Here is a 13,584-nt window from a genome sequence, read left to right on the forward strand (position 1 = left end):
GGGATTAAACCACCAACCTTTCGGTTAACAGCCGAACGCGCTAACAGATTGCACCACAGAGACAGCTTGCAAAAGCATGTACTGACAAAGGCTAAAAAGCATTCATCTAGAAAGTTTCCTAGAAAAAGGTTAAAAAGGCAATAATCTGGAGAGTTTTGCAAGATTTTTCTTCCATTGACCAACGAAGAAACACATTGGTACTTTCAAATAATGAGTGAGTACTTCAGGATCTCTTAAACTTACATGAGCAGCAGAGTGGCGCAGCGGAAGCGTGCTGGGCCCATAACCCAGAGGTCGATGGATCGAAACCATCCTCTGCTATGTGCACTTATTTTTTTGTTAATTAAATTCTTCCAAAACTGGGATTGATATTTTGACTCTTTTATTTTTACCTAAAGTACAGTAACTTTTAACATTTTAATTTGTTTTAATAGTATATTGACAGCATTGTTTTCTTTCAGAAATCCACTTAATTTTCTTTACCCTATTACTGAAATGGTAATTGACAAAAACAAGCTACATTGTCACCAGAAGAGCAATGCAAAATGTACAATTGATATTTCAAAATCATCTTTCCAGCTTGAATTTCAATGATGCATTGGGGCAACGATTTTGTGAGAAACATCTTCACCCTTAAAGAAAGATTTTCTTAACTTCTTACCTGTGTGCTGATTAGATATCACCTGGTTTTCACATTAAACAGATTCCCACTTGAGAAAGCAGCAAGGATGCAGTGAGGTTTATGTTTCCTGGTGTCAACCTGTATTATTTCAGTGGACATTGTAATGAGGATGCATCTTGCTGCCTTTCCAATGAAGCAAGTTTTAATCAGTAATAGGTGAAAAACCATTCCTACAAAGGTGTTAATCAGAGACTTGGCTTTGTGGACACTTTTCAGAGAGCAAATGTGTTAGCATAAAAATAAAGCCATAAAATGGAGAGCTGATTAATCACTCAATTGGATTTCTCTGCCTGCATCATTTTTTTCTCTGCAACCCCATGCTAAATTGTGCTTCCTGTTTTTTATAAAATGACTTCATCAAATCTGACTCTGATTGCATCAGAGAAGGCCAGGTACCCTACACTATAAGAGGTGGTTTGAAATTTTGACTTGTCTACTTAAAGATCACCAAAATTTGATCACACGGTCAATAACATTCCTGGGTGGGATTGAACCACCAGCCTTTAGGTTAACAGCCGAATGCGCTTACCGATTGCGCCACAGAGACAGCTTGCAAAAGCATGTACTGACAAAGGCTAAAAAGCATTCATCTAGAAAGTTTCCTAGAAAAAGGTTAAAAAGGCAATAATCTGGAGAGTTTTGCAAGATTTTTCTTCCATTGACCAATGAAGAAACACATTGGTACTTTCACATGATGAAGGAGTACTTCAGGATCTCTTAAACTTACATGAGCAGCAGAGTGGCGCAGCGGAAGCGTGCTGGGCCCATAACCCAGAGGTCGATGGATCGAAACCATCCTCTGCTACGTGCACTTATTTTTTTGTTAATTAAATTCTTCCAAAAATGGGATTGATATTTTGACTCTTTTATTTTTACCTAAAGTACAGTAACTTTTAACATTTTAATTTGTTTTAATAGTATATTGACAGCATTGTTTTCTTTCAGAAATCCACTTAATTTTCTTTACCCTATTACTGAAATGGTAATTGACAAAAACAAGCTACATTGTCACCAGAAGAGCAATGCAAAATGTACAATTGATATTTCAAAATCATCTTTCCAGCTTGAATTTCAATGATGCATTGGGGCAACGATTTTGTGAGAAACATCTTCACCCTTAAAGAAAGATTTTCTTAACTTCTTACCTGTGTGCTGATTAGATATCACCTGGTTTTCACATTAAACAGATTCCCACTTGAGAAAGCAGCAAGGATGCAGTGAGGTTTATGTTTCCTGGTGTCAACCTGTATTATTTCAGTGGACATTGTAATGAGGATGCATCTTGCTGCCTTTCCAATGAAGCAAGTTTTAATCAGTAATAGGTGAAAAACCATTCCTACAAAGGTGTTAATCAGAGACTTGGCTTTGTGGACACTTTTCAGAGAGCAAATGTGTTAGCATAAAAATAAAGCCATAAAATGGAGAGCTGATTAATCACTCAATTGGATTTATCTGCCTGCATAATTTTTTTTCTCTGCATCCCCATGCTAAATTGTGCTTCCTGTTTTTTATAAAATGACTTAATCAAATCTGACTCTGATTGCATCAGAGAAGGCCAGATACCCTACACTATAAGAGGTGGTTTGAAATTTTGACTTGTCTACTTAAAGATCACCAAAATTTGATCACACGGTCAATTACGTCCCTGGGTGGGATTAAACCACCAACCTTTCGGTTAACAGCCGAACGCGCTCACAGATTGCACCACAGAGACAGCTTGCAAAAGCTTGTACTGACAAAGGCTAAAAAGCATTCATCTAGAAAGTTTCCTAGAAAAAGGTTAAAAAGGCAATAATCTGGAGAGTTTTGCAAGATTTTTCTTCCATTGACCAACGAAGAAACACATTGGTACTTTCACATGATGAGTGAGTACTTCAGGATCTCTGACACTAACATGAGCAGCAGAGTGGCGCAGCGGAAGCGTGCTGGGCCCATAACCCAGAGGTCGATGGATCGAAACCATCCTCTGCTATGTGCACTTAATTTTTGGTTAATTAAATTCTTCCAAAACTGGGATTGATATTTTGACTCTTTTATTTTTACTTAAAGTACAATAACTTTTAACATTTTAATTTGTTTTAATAGTATATTGACAGCATTGTTTTCTTTCAGAAATCCACTTAATTTTCTTTACTCTATTACTGAAATGGTAATTGACAAAAACAAGCTATATTGTCACCAGAAGAGCAATGCAAAATGTACAATTGATATTTCAAAATCATCTTTCCAGCTTGAATTTCAATGATGCATTGGGGCAACGATTTTGTGAGAAACATCTTCACCCTTAAAGAAAGATTTTCTTAACTTCTTACCTGTGTGCTGATTAGATATCACCTGGTTTTCACATTAAACAGATTCCCACTTGAGAAAGCAGCAAGGATGCAGTGAGGTTTATTTTTCCTGGTGTCAACCTGTATTATTTCAGTGGACATTGTAATGAGGATGCATCTTGCTGCCTTTCCAATGAAGCAAGTTTTAATCAGTAATAGGTGAAAAACCATTCCTACAAAGGTGTTAATCAGAGACTTGGCTTTGTGGACACTTTTCAGAGAGCAAATGTGTTAGCATAAAAATAAAGCCATAAAATGGAGAGCTGATTAATCACTCAATTGGATTTCTCTGCCTGCATAATTTTTTTCTCTGCAACCCCATGCTAAATTGTGCTTCCTGTTTTTTATAAAATGACTTAATCAAATCTGACTCTGGTTGCATCAGAGAAGGCCAGATACCCTACACTATAAGAGGTGGTTTGAAATTTTGACTTGTCTACTTAAAGATCACCAAAATTTGATCACACGGTCAATTACGTCCCTGGGTGGGATTAAACCACCAACCTTTCGGTTAACAGCCGAACGCGCTCACAGATTGCACCACAGAGACAGCTTGCAAAAGCTTGTACTGACAAAGGCTAAAAAGCATTCATCTAGAAAGTTTCCTAGAAAAAGGTTAAAAAGGCTATAATCTGGAGAGTTTTGCAAGATTTTTCTTCCATTGACCAACGAAGAAACACATTGGTACTTTCACATGATGAGTGAGTACTTCAGGATCTCTGACACTAACATGAGCAGCAGAGTGGCGCAGCGGAAGCGTGCTGGGCCCATAACCCAGAGGTCAATGGATCGAAACCATCCTCTGCTATGTGCACTTATTTTTTTGTTAATTAAATTCTTCCAAAACTGGGATTGATATTTTGACTCTTTTATTTTTACTTAAAGTACAATAACTTTTAACATTTTAATTTGTTTTAATAGTATATTGACAGCATTGTTTTCTTTCAGAAATCCACTTAATTTTCTGTACCCTATTACTGAAATGGTAATTGACAAAAACAAGCTACATTGTCACCAGAAGAGCAATGCAAAATGTACAATTGATATTTCAAAATCATCTTTCCAGCTTGAATTTCAATGATGCATTGGGGCAACGATTTTGTGAGAAACATCTTCACCCTTAAAGAAAGATTTTCTTAACTTCTTACCTGTGTGCTGATTAGATATCACCTGGTTTTCACATTAAACAGATTCCCACTTGAGAAAGCAGCAAGGATGCAGTGAGGTTCATGTTTCCTGGTGAAAACCTGTATTATTTCAGTGGACATTGTAATGAGGATGCATCTTGCTGCCTTTCCAATGAAGCAAGTTTTAATCAGTAATAGGTGAAAAACCATTCCTACAAAGGTGTTAATCAGAGACTTGGCTTTGTGGACACTTTTCAGAGAGCAAATGTGTTAGCATAAAAATAAAGCCATAAAATGGAGAGCTGATTAATCACTCAATTGGATTTCTCTGCCTGCATAATTTTTTTTCTCTACTATCCCCATGCTAAATTGTGCTTCCTGTTTTTTATAAAATGACTTCATCAAATCTGACTCTGATTGCATCAGAGAAGGCCAGATACCCTACACTATAAGAGGTGGTTTGAAATTTTGACTTGTCTACTTAAAGATCACCAAAATTTGATCACACGGTCAATAACATTCCTGGGTGGGATTGAACCACCAACCTTTAGGTTAACAGCCGAATGCGCTTACCGATTGCGCCACAGAGACAGCTTGCAAAACCATGTACTGACAAAGGCTAAAAAGCATTCATCTAGAAAGTTTCCTAGAAAAAGGTTAAAAAGGCAATAATCTGGACAGTTTTGCAAGATTTTTCTTCCATTGACCAATGAAGAAACACATTGGTACTTTCACATGATGAGTGAGTACTTCAGGATCTCTTAAACTTACATGAGCAGCAGAGTGGCGCAGCGGAAGCGTGCTGGGCCCATAACCCAGAGGTCGATGGATCGAAACCATCCTCTGCTATGTGCACTTATTTTTTTGTTAATTAAATTCTTCCAAAACTGGGATTGATATTTTGACTCTTTTATTTTTACCTAAAGTACAGTAACTTTTAACATTTTAATTTGTTTTAATAGTATATTGACAGCATTGTTTTCTTTCAGAAATCCACTTAATTTTCTTTACCCTATTACTGAAATGGTAATTGACAAAAACAAGCTACATTGTCACCAGAAGAGCAATTCAAAATGTACAATTGATATTTCAAAATCATCTTTCCAGCTTGAATTTCAATGATGCATTGGGGCAACGATTTTGTGAGAAACATCTTCACCCTTAAAGAAAGATTTTCTTAACTTCTTACCTGTGTGCTGATTAGATATCACCTGGTTTTCACATTAAACAGATTCCCACTTGAGAAAGCAGCAAGGATGCAGTGAGGTTTATGTTTCCTGGTGTCAACCTGTATTATTTCAGTGGACATTGTAATGAGGATGCATCTTGCTGCCTTTCCAATGAAGCAAGTTTTAATCAGTAATAGGTGAAAAACCATTCCTACAAAGGTGTTAATCAGAGACTTGGCTTTGTGGACACTTTTCAGAGAGCAAATGTGTTAGCATAAAAATAAAGCCATAAAATGGAGAGCTGATTAATCACTCAATTGGATTTCTCTGCCTGCATCATTTTTTTCTCTGCAACCCCATGCTAAATTGTGCTTCCTGTTTTTTATAAAATGACTTCATCAAATCTGACTCTGATTGCATCAGAGAAGGCCAGGTACCCTACACTATAAGAGGTGGTTTGAAATTTTGACTTGTCTACTTAAAGATCACCAAAATTTGATCACACGGTCAATAACATTCCTGGGTGGGATTGAACCACCAGCCTTTAGGTTAACAGCCGAATGCGCTTACCGATTACGCCACAGAGACAGCTTGCAAAAGCATGTACTGACAAAGGCTAAAAAGCATTCATCTAGAAAGTTTCCTAGAAAAAGGTTAAAAAGGCAATAATCTGGAGAGTTTTGCAAGATTTTTCTTCCATTGACCAATGAAGAAACACATTGGTACTTTCACATGATGAAGGAGTACTTCAGGATCTCTTAAACTTACATGAGCAGCAGAGTGGCGCAGCGGAAGCGTGCTGGGCCCATGACCCAGAGGTCGATGGATCGAAACCATCCTCTGCTACGTGCACTTATTTTTTTGTTAATTAAATTCTTCCAAAAATGGGATTGATATTTTGACTCTTTTATTTTTACCTAAAGTACAGTAACTTTTAACATTTTAATTTGTTTTAATAGTATATTGACAGCATTGTTTTCTTTCAGAAATCCACTTAATTTTCTTTACCCTATTACTGAAATGGTAATTGACAAAAACAAGCTACATTGTCACCAGAAGAGCAATGCAAAATGTACAATTGATATTTCAAAATCATCTTTCCAGCTTGAATTTCAATGATGCATTGGGGCAACGATTTTGTGAGAAACATCTTCACCCTTAAAGAAAGATTTTCTTAACTTCTTACCTGTGTGCTGATTAGATATCACCTGGTTTTCACATTAAACAGATTCCCACTTGAGAAAGCAGCAAGGATGCAGTTAGGTTTATGTTTCCTGGTGTCAACCTGTATTATTTCAGTTGACATTGTAATGAGGATGCATCTTGCTGCCTTTCCAATGAAGCAAGTTTTAATCAGTAATAGGTGAAAAACCATTCCAACAAAGGTGTTAATCAGAGACTTGGCTTTGTGGACACTTTTCAGAGAGCAAATGTGTTAGCATAAAAATAAAGCCATAAAATGGAGAGCTGATTAATCACTCAATTGGATTTCTCTGCCTGCATCATTTTTTTCTCTGCAACCCCATGCTAAATTGTGCTTCCTGTTTTTTATAAAATGACTTCATCAAATCTGACTCTGATTGCATCAGAGAAGGCCAGGTACCCTACACTATAAGAGGTGGTTTGACATTTTGACTTGTCTACTTAAAGATCACCAAAATTTGATCACACGGTCAATAACATTCCTGGGTGGGATTGAACCACCAACCTTTAGGTTAACAGCCGAATGCGCTTACCGATTGCGCCACAGAGACAGCTTGCAAAAGCATGTACTGACAAAGGCTAAAAAGCATTCATCTAGAAAGTTTCCTAGAAAAAGGTTAAAAAGGCAATAATCTGGAGAGTTTTGCAAGATTTTTCTTCCATTGACCAACGAAGAAACACATTGGTACTTTCACATAATAAGTGAGTACTTCAGGATCTCTTACACTAACATGAGCAGCAGAGTGGCGCAGCGGAAGCGTGCTGGGCCCATAACCCAGAGGTCGATGGATCGAAACCATCCTCTGCTATGTGCACTTATTTTTTGGTTAATTAAATTCTTCCAAAACTGGGATTGATATTTTGACTCTTTTATTTTTACTTAAAGTACAATAACTTTTAACATTTTAATTTGTTTTAATAGTATATTGACAGCATTGTTTTCTTTCAGAAATCCACTTAATTTTCTTTACTCTATTACTGAAATGTTAATTGACAAAAACAAGCTATATTGTCACTTGAAGAGCAATGCAAAATGTACAATTGATATTTCAAAATCATCTTTCCAGCTTGAATTTCAATGATGCATTGGGGCAACGATTTTGTGAGAAACATCTTCACCCTTAAAGAAAGATTTTCTTAACTTCTTACCTGTGTGCTGATTAGATATCACCTGGTTTTCACATTAAACAGATTCCCACTTGAGAAAGCAGCAAGGATGCAGTGAGGTTTATGTTTCCTGGTGTCAACCTGTATTATTTCAGTGGACATTGTAATGAGGATGCATCTTGCTGCCTTTCCAATGAAGCAAGTTTTAATCAGTAATAGGTGAAAAACCATTCCTACAAAGGTGTTAATCAGAGACTTGGCTTTGTGGACACTTTTCAGAGAGCAAATGTGTTAGCATAAAAATAAAGCCATAAAATGGAGAGCTGATTAATCACTCAATTGGATTTCTCTGCCTGCATAATTTTTTTTCTCTGCAACCCCATGCTAAATTGTGCTTCCTGTTTTTTATAAAATGACTTAATCAAATCTGACTCTGGTTGCATCAGAGAAGGCCAGATACCCTACACTATAAGAGGTGGTTTGAAATTTTGACTTGTCTACTTAAAGATCACCAAAATTTGATCACACGGTCAATAACATTCCTGGGTGGGATTGAACCACCAACCTTTAGGTTAACAGCCGAACGCGCTAACAGATTGCACCACAGAGACAGCTTGCAAAAGCTTGTACTGACAAAGGCTAAAAAGCATTCATCTAGAAAGTTTCCTAGAAAAAGGTTAAAAAGGCAATAATCTGGAGAGTTTTGCAAGATTTTTCTTCCATTGACCAATGAAGAAACACATTGGTACTTTCACATGATGAAGGAGTACTTCAGGATCTCTTAAACTTACATGAGCAGCAGAGTGGCGCAGCGGAAGCGTGCTGGGCCCATAACCCAGAGGTCGATGGATCGAAACCATCCTCTGCTATGTGCACTTATTTTTTTGTTAATTAAATTCTTCCAAAACTGGGATTGATATTTTGACTCTTTTATTTTTACCTAAAGTACAGTAACTTTTAACATTTTAATTTGTTTTAATAGTATATTGACAGCATTGTTTTCTTTCAGAAATCCACTTAATTTTCTTTACCCTATTACTGAAATGGTAATTGACAAAAACAAGCTACATTGTCACCAGAAGAGCAATGCAAAATGTACAATTGATATTTCAAAATCATCTTTCCAGCTTGAATTTCAATGATGCATTGGGGCAACGATTTTGTGAGAAACATCTTCACCCTTAAAGAAAGATTTTCTTAACTTCTTACCTGTGTGCTGATTAGATATCACCTGGTTTTCACATTAAACAGATTCCCACTTGAGAAAGCAGCAAGGATGCAGTGAGGTTTATGTTTCCTGGTGTCAACCTGTATTATTTCAGTGGACATTGTAATGAGGATGCATCTTGCTGCCTTTCCAATGAAGCAAGTTTTAATCAGTAATAGGTGAAAAACCATTCCTACAAAGGTGTTAATCAGAGACTTGGCTTTGTGGACACTTTTCAGAGAGCAAATGTGTTAGCATAAAAATAAAGCCATAAAATGGAGAGCTGATTAATCACTCAATTGGATTTCTCTGCCTGCATAATTTTTTTCTCTGCAACCCCATGCTAAATTGTGCTTCCTGTTTTTTATAAAATGACTTCATCAAATCTGACTCTGATTGCATCAGAGAAGGCCAGGTACCCTACACTATAAGAGGTGGTTTGAAATTTTGACTTGTCTACTTAAAGATCACCAAAATTTGATCACACGGTCAATAACATTCCTGGGTGGGATTGAACCACCAGCCTTTAGGTTAACAGCCGAATGCACTTACCGATTGCGCCACAGAGACAGCTTGCAAAAGCATGTACTGACAAAGGCTAAAAAGCATTCATCTAGAAAGTTTCCTAGAAAAAGGTTAAAAAGGCAATAATCTGGAGAGTTTTGCAAGATTTTTCTTCCATTGACCAATGAAGAAACACATTGGTACTTTCACATGATGAAGGAGTACTTCAGGATCTCTGGCACTTACATGAGCAGCAGAGTGGCGCAGCGGAAGCGTGCTGGGCCCATAACCCAGAGGTCGATGGATCGAAACCATCCTCTGCTATGTGCACTTATTTTTTTGTTCATTAAATTCTTCCAAAACTGGGATTGATATTTTGACTCTTTTATTTTTACCTAAAGTACAGTAACTTTTAACATTTTAATTTGTTTCAATAGTATATTGACAGCATTGTTTTCTTTCAGAAATCCACTTAATTTTCTTTACCCTATTACTGAAATGGTAATTGACAAAAACAAGCTACATTGTCACCAGAAGAGCAATGCAAAATGTACAATTGATATTTCAAAATCATCTTTCCAGCTTGAATTTCAAAGATGCATTGGGGCAACGATTTTGTGAGAAACATCTTCACCCTTAAAGAAAGATTTTCTTAACTTCTTACCTGTGTGCTGATTAGATATCACCTGGTTTTCACATTAAACAGATTCCCACTTGAGAAAGCAGCAAGGATGCAGTTAGGTTTATGTTTCCTGGTGTCAACCTGTATTATTTCAGTGGACATTGTAATGAGGATGCATCTTGCTGCCTTTCCAATGAAGCAAGTTTTAATCAGTAATAGGTGAAAAACCATTCCTACAAAGGTGTTAATCAGAGACTTGGCTTTGTGGACACTTTTCAGAGAGCAAATGTGTTAGCATAAAAATAAAGCCATAAAATGGAGAGCTGATTAATCACTCAATTGGATTTCTCTGCCTGCATAATTTTTTTCTCTGCAACCCCATGCTAAATTGTGCTTCCTGTTTTTTATAAAATGACTTCATCAAATCTGACTCTGATTGCATCAGAGAAGGCCAGGTACCCTACACTATAAGAGGTGGTTTGAAATTTTGACTTGTCTACTTAAAGATCACCAAAATTTGATCACACGGTCAATAACATTCCTGGGTGGGATTGAACCACCAACCTTTAGGTTAACAGCCGAATGCGCTTACCGATTGCGCCACAGAGACAGCTTGCAAAAGCATGTACTGACAAAGGCTAAAAAGCATTCATCTAGAAAGTTTCCTAGAAAAAGGTTAAAAAGGCAATAGTCTGGAGAGTTTTGCAAGATTTTTCTTCCATTGACCAACTAAGAAACACATTGGTACTTTCACATAATGAGTGAGTACTTCAGGATCTCTGACACTAACATGAGCAGCAGAGTGGCGCAGCGGAAGCGTGCTGGGCCCATAACCCAGAGGTCGATGGATCGAAACCATCCTCTGCTATGTGCACTTATTTTTTGGTTAATTAAATTCTTCCAAAACTGGGATTGATATTTTGACTCTTTTATTTTTACTTAAAGTACAATAACTTTTAACATTTTAATTTGTTTTAATAGTATATTGACAGCATTGTTTTCTTTCAGAAATCCACTTAATTTTCTTTACTCTATTACTGAAATTGTAATTGACAAAAACAAGCTATATTGTCACCAGAAGAGCAATGCAAAATGTACAATTGATATTTCAAAATCATCTTTCCAGCTTGAATTTCAATGATGCATTGGGGCAACGATTTTGTGAGAAACATCTTCACCCTTAAAGAAAGATTTTCTTAACTTCTTACCTGTGTGCTGATTAGATATCACCTGGTTTTCACATTAAACAGATTCCCACTTGAGAAAGCAGCAAGGATGCAGTGAGGTTTATGTTTCCTGGTGTCAACCTGTATTATTTCAGTGGACATTGTAATGAGGATGCATCTTGCTGCCTTTCCAATGAAGCAAGTTTTAATCAGTAATAGGTGAAAAACCATTCCTACAAAGGTGTTAATCAGAGACTTGGCTTTGTGGACACTTTTCAGAGAGCAAATGTGTTAGCATAAAAATAAAGCCATAAAATGGATAGCTGATTAATCACTCAATTGGATTTCTCTGCCTGCATAATTTTTTTTCTCTGCAACCCCATGCTAAATTGTGCTTCCTGTTTTTTATAAAATGACTTAATCAAATCTGACTCTGGTTGCATCAGAGAAGGCCAGATACCCTACACTATAAGAGGTGGTTTGAAATTTTGACTTGTCTACTTAAAGATCACCAAAATTTGATCACACGGTCAATAACATTCCTGGGTGGGATTGAACCACCAACCTTTAGGTTAACAGCCGAACGCGCCTACAGATTGCACCACAGAGACAGCTTGCAAAAGCTTGTACTGACAAAGGCTAAAAGGCATTCATCTAGAAAGTTTCCTAGAAAAAGGTTAAAAAGGCAATAATCTGGAGAGTTTTGCAAGATTTTTCTTCCATTGACCAACGAAGAAACACATTGGTACTTTCACATAATGAGTAAGTACTTCAGGATCTCTGACACTAACATGAGCAGCAGAGTGGCGCAGCGGAAGCGTGCTGGGCCCATAACCCAGAGGTCGATGGATCGAAACCATCCTCTGCTATGTGCACTTATTTTTTGGTTAATTAAATTCTTCCAAAACTGGGATTGATATTTTGACTCTTTTATTTTTACTTAAAGTACAATAACTTTTAACATTTTAATTTGTTTTAATAGTATATTGACAGCATTGTTTTCTTTCAGAAATCCACTTAATTTTCTTTACCCTATTACTGAAATGGTAATTGACAAAAACAAGCTATATTGTCACCAGAAGAGCAATGCAAAATGTACAATTGATATTTCAAAATCATCTTTCCATCTTGAATTTCAATGATGCATTGGGGCAACGATTTTGTGAGAAACATCTTCACCCTTAAAGAAAGATTTTCTTAACTTCTTACCTGTGTGCTGATTAGATATCACCTGGCTTTCACATTAAACAGATTCCCACTTGAGAAAGCAGCAAGGATGCAGTGAGGTTTATGTTTCCTGGTGTCAACCTGTATTATTTCAGTGGACATTGTAATGAGGATGCATCTTGCTGCCTTTCCAATGAAGCAAGTTTTAATCAGTAATAGGTGAAAAACCATTCCTACAAAGGTGTTAATCAGAGACTTGGCTTTGTGGACACTTTTCAGAGAGCAAATGTGTTAGCATAAAAATAAAGCCATAAAATGGAGAGCTGATTAATCACTCAATTGGATTTCTCTGCCTGCATCATTTTTTTCTCTGCAACCCCATGCTAAATTGTGCTTCCTGTTTTTTATAAAATGACTTCATCAAATCTGACTCTGATTGCATCAGAGAAGGCCAGGTACCCTACACTATAAGAGGTGGTTTGAAATTTTGACTTGTCTACTTAAAGATCACCAAAATTTGATCACACGGTCAATAACATTCCTGGGTGGGATTGAACCACCAGCCTTTAGGTTAACAGCCGAATGCGCTTACCGATTGCGCCACAGAGACAGCTTGCAAAAGTATGTACTGACAAAGGCTAAAAAGCATTCATCTAGAAAGTTTCCAAGAAAAAGGTTAAAAAGGCAATAATCTGGAGAGTTTTGCAAGATTTTTCTTCCATTGACCAATGAAGAAACACATTGGTACTTTCACATGATGAAGGAGTACTTCAGGATCTCTTAAACTTACATGAGCAGCAGAGTGGCGCAGCGGAAGCGTGCTGGGCCCATAACCCAGAGGTCGATGGATCGAAACCATCCTCTGCTACGTGCACTTATTTTTTTGTTAATTAAATTCTTCCAAAACTGGGATTGATATTTTGACTCTTTTATTTTTACCTAAAGTACAGTAACTTTTAACATTTTAATTTGTTTTAATAGTATATTGACAGCATTGTTTTCTTTCAGAAATCCACTTAATTTTCTTTACCCTATTACTGAAATGGTAATTGACAAAAACAAGCTACATTGTCACCAGAAGAGCAATGCAAAATGTACAATTGATATTTCAAAATCATCTTTCCAGCTTGAATTTCAATGATGCATTGGGGCAACGATTTTGTGAGAAACATCTTCACCCTTAAAGAAAGATTTTCTTAACTTCTTACCTGTGTGCTGATTAGATATCACCTGGTTTTCACATTAAACAGATTCCCACTTGAGAAAGCAGCAAGGATGCAGTGAGGTTTATGTTTCCTGG

At 36.8% G+C, this 13,584-nt stretch overlaps 11 non-coding genes across 11 annotated transcripts; all 11 read left to right on the forward strand.

The window, feature by feature from the left end:
- Positions 1 to 249: 249 nt before the first annotated feature.
- Positions 250 to 321, forward strand: TRNAM-CAU (transfer RNA methionine (anticodon CAU)). Its single transcript has one exon. It is a non-coding gene; the product is annotated as a tRNA-Met (tRNA).
- Positions 322 to 1,415: 1,094 nt separating this feature from the next.
- TRNAM-CAU (transfer RNA methionine (anticodon CAU)) lies at positions 1,416 to 1,487 on the forward strand. Its single transcript has one exon. It is a non-coding gene; the product is annotated as a tRNA-Met (tRNA).
- Positions 1,488 to 2,582: 1,095 nt separating this feature from the next.
- Positions 2,583 to 2,654, forward strand: TRNAM-CAU (transfer RNA methionine (anticodon CAU)). Its single transcript has one exon. It is a non-coding gene; the product is annotated as a tRNA-Met (tRNA).
- Positions 2,655 to 4,916: 2,262 nt separating this feature from the next.
- On the forward strand, positions 4,917 to 4,988 carry TRNAM-CAU (transfer RNA methionine (anticodon CAU)). Its single transcript has one exon. It is a non-coding gene; the product is annotated as a tRNA-Met (tRNA).
- A 1,094-nt stretch (positions 4,989 to 6,082) lies between these two features.
- Positions 6,083 to 6,154, forward strand: TRNAM-CAU (transfer RNA methionine (anticodon CAU)). The gene has a single exon. It is a non-coding gene; the product is annotated as a tRNA-Met (tRNA).
- A 1,094-nt stretch (positions 6,155 to 7,248) lies between these two features.
- On the forward strand, positions 7,249 to 7,320 carry TRNAM-CAU (transfer RNA methionine (anticodon CAU)). Its single transcript has one exon. It is a non-coding gene; the product is annotated as a tRNA-Met (tRNA).
- A 1,095-nt stretch (positions 7,321 to 8,415) lies between these two features.
- Positions 8,416 to 8,487, forward strand: TRNAM-CAU (transfer RNA methionine (anticodon CAU)). Its single transcript has one exon. It is a non-coding gene; the product is annotated as a tRNA-Met (tRNA).
- Positions 8,488 to 9,581: 1,094 nt separating this feature from the next.
- Positions 9,582 to 9,653, forward strand: TRNAM-CAU (transfer RNA methionine (anticodon CAU)). The gene has a single exon. It is a non-coding gene; the product is annotated as a tRNA-Met (tRNA).
- Positions 9,654 to 10,747: 1,094 nt separating this feature from the next.
- Positions 10,748 to 10,819, forward strand: TRNAM-CAU (transfer RNA methionine (anticodon CAU)). The gene has a single exon. It is a non-coding gene; the product is annotated as a tRNA-Met (tRNA).
- Positions 10,820 to 11,914: 1,095 nt separating this feature from the next.
- Positions 11,915 to 11,986, forward strand: TRNAM-CAU (transfer RNA methionine (anticodon CAU)). Its single transcript has one exon. It is a non-coding gene; the product is annotated as a tRNA-Met (tRNA).
- A 1,094-nt stretch (positions 11,987 to 13,080) lies between these two features.
- Positions 13,081 to 13,152, forward strand: TRNAM-CAU (transfer RNA methionine (anticodon CAU)). The gene has a single exon. It is a non-coding gene; the product is annotated as a tRNA-Met (tRNA).
- Positions 13,153 to 13,584: the final 432 nt, after the last annotated feature.

This window comes from Pseudophryne corroboree, chromosome 4, assembly GCF_028390025.1.
Source record: "Pseudophryne corroboree isolate aPseCor3 chromosome 4, aPseCor3.hap2, whole genome shotgun sequence".
Taxonomy (NCBI): Eukaryota; Metazoa; Chordata; class Amphibia; order Anura; family Myobatrachidae; genus Pseudophryne; species Pseudophryne corroboree.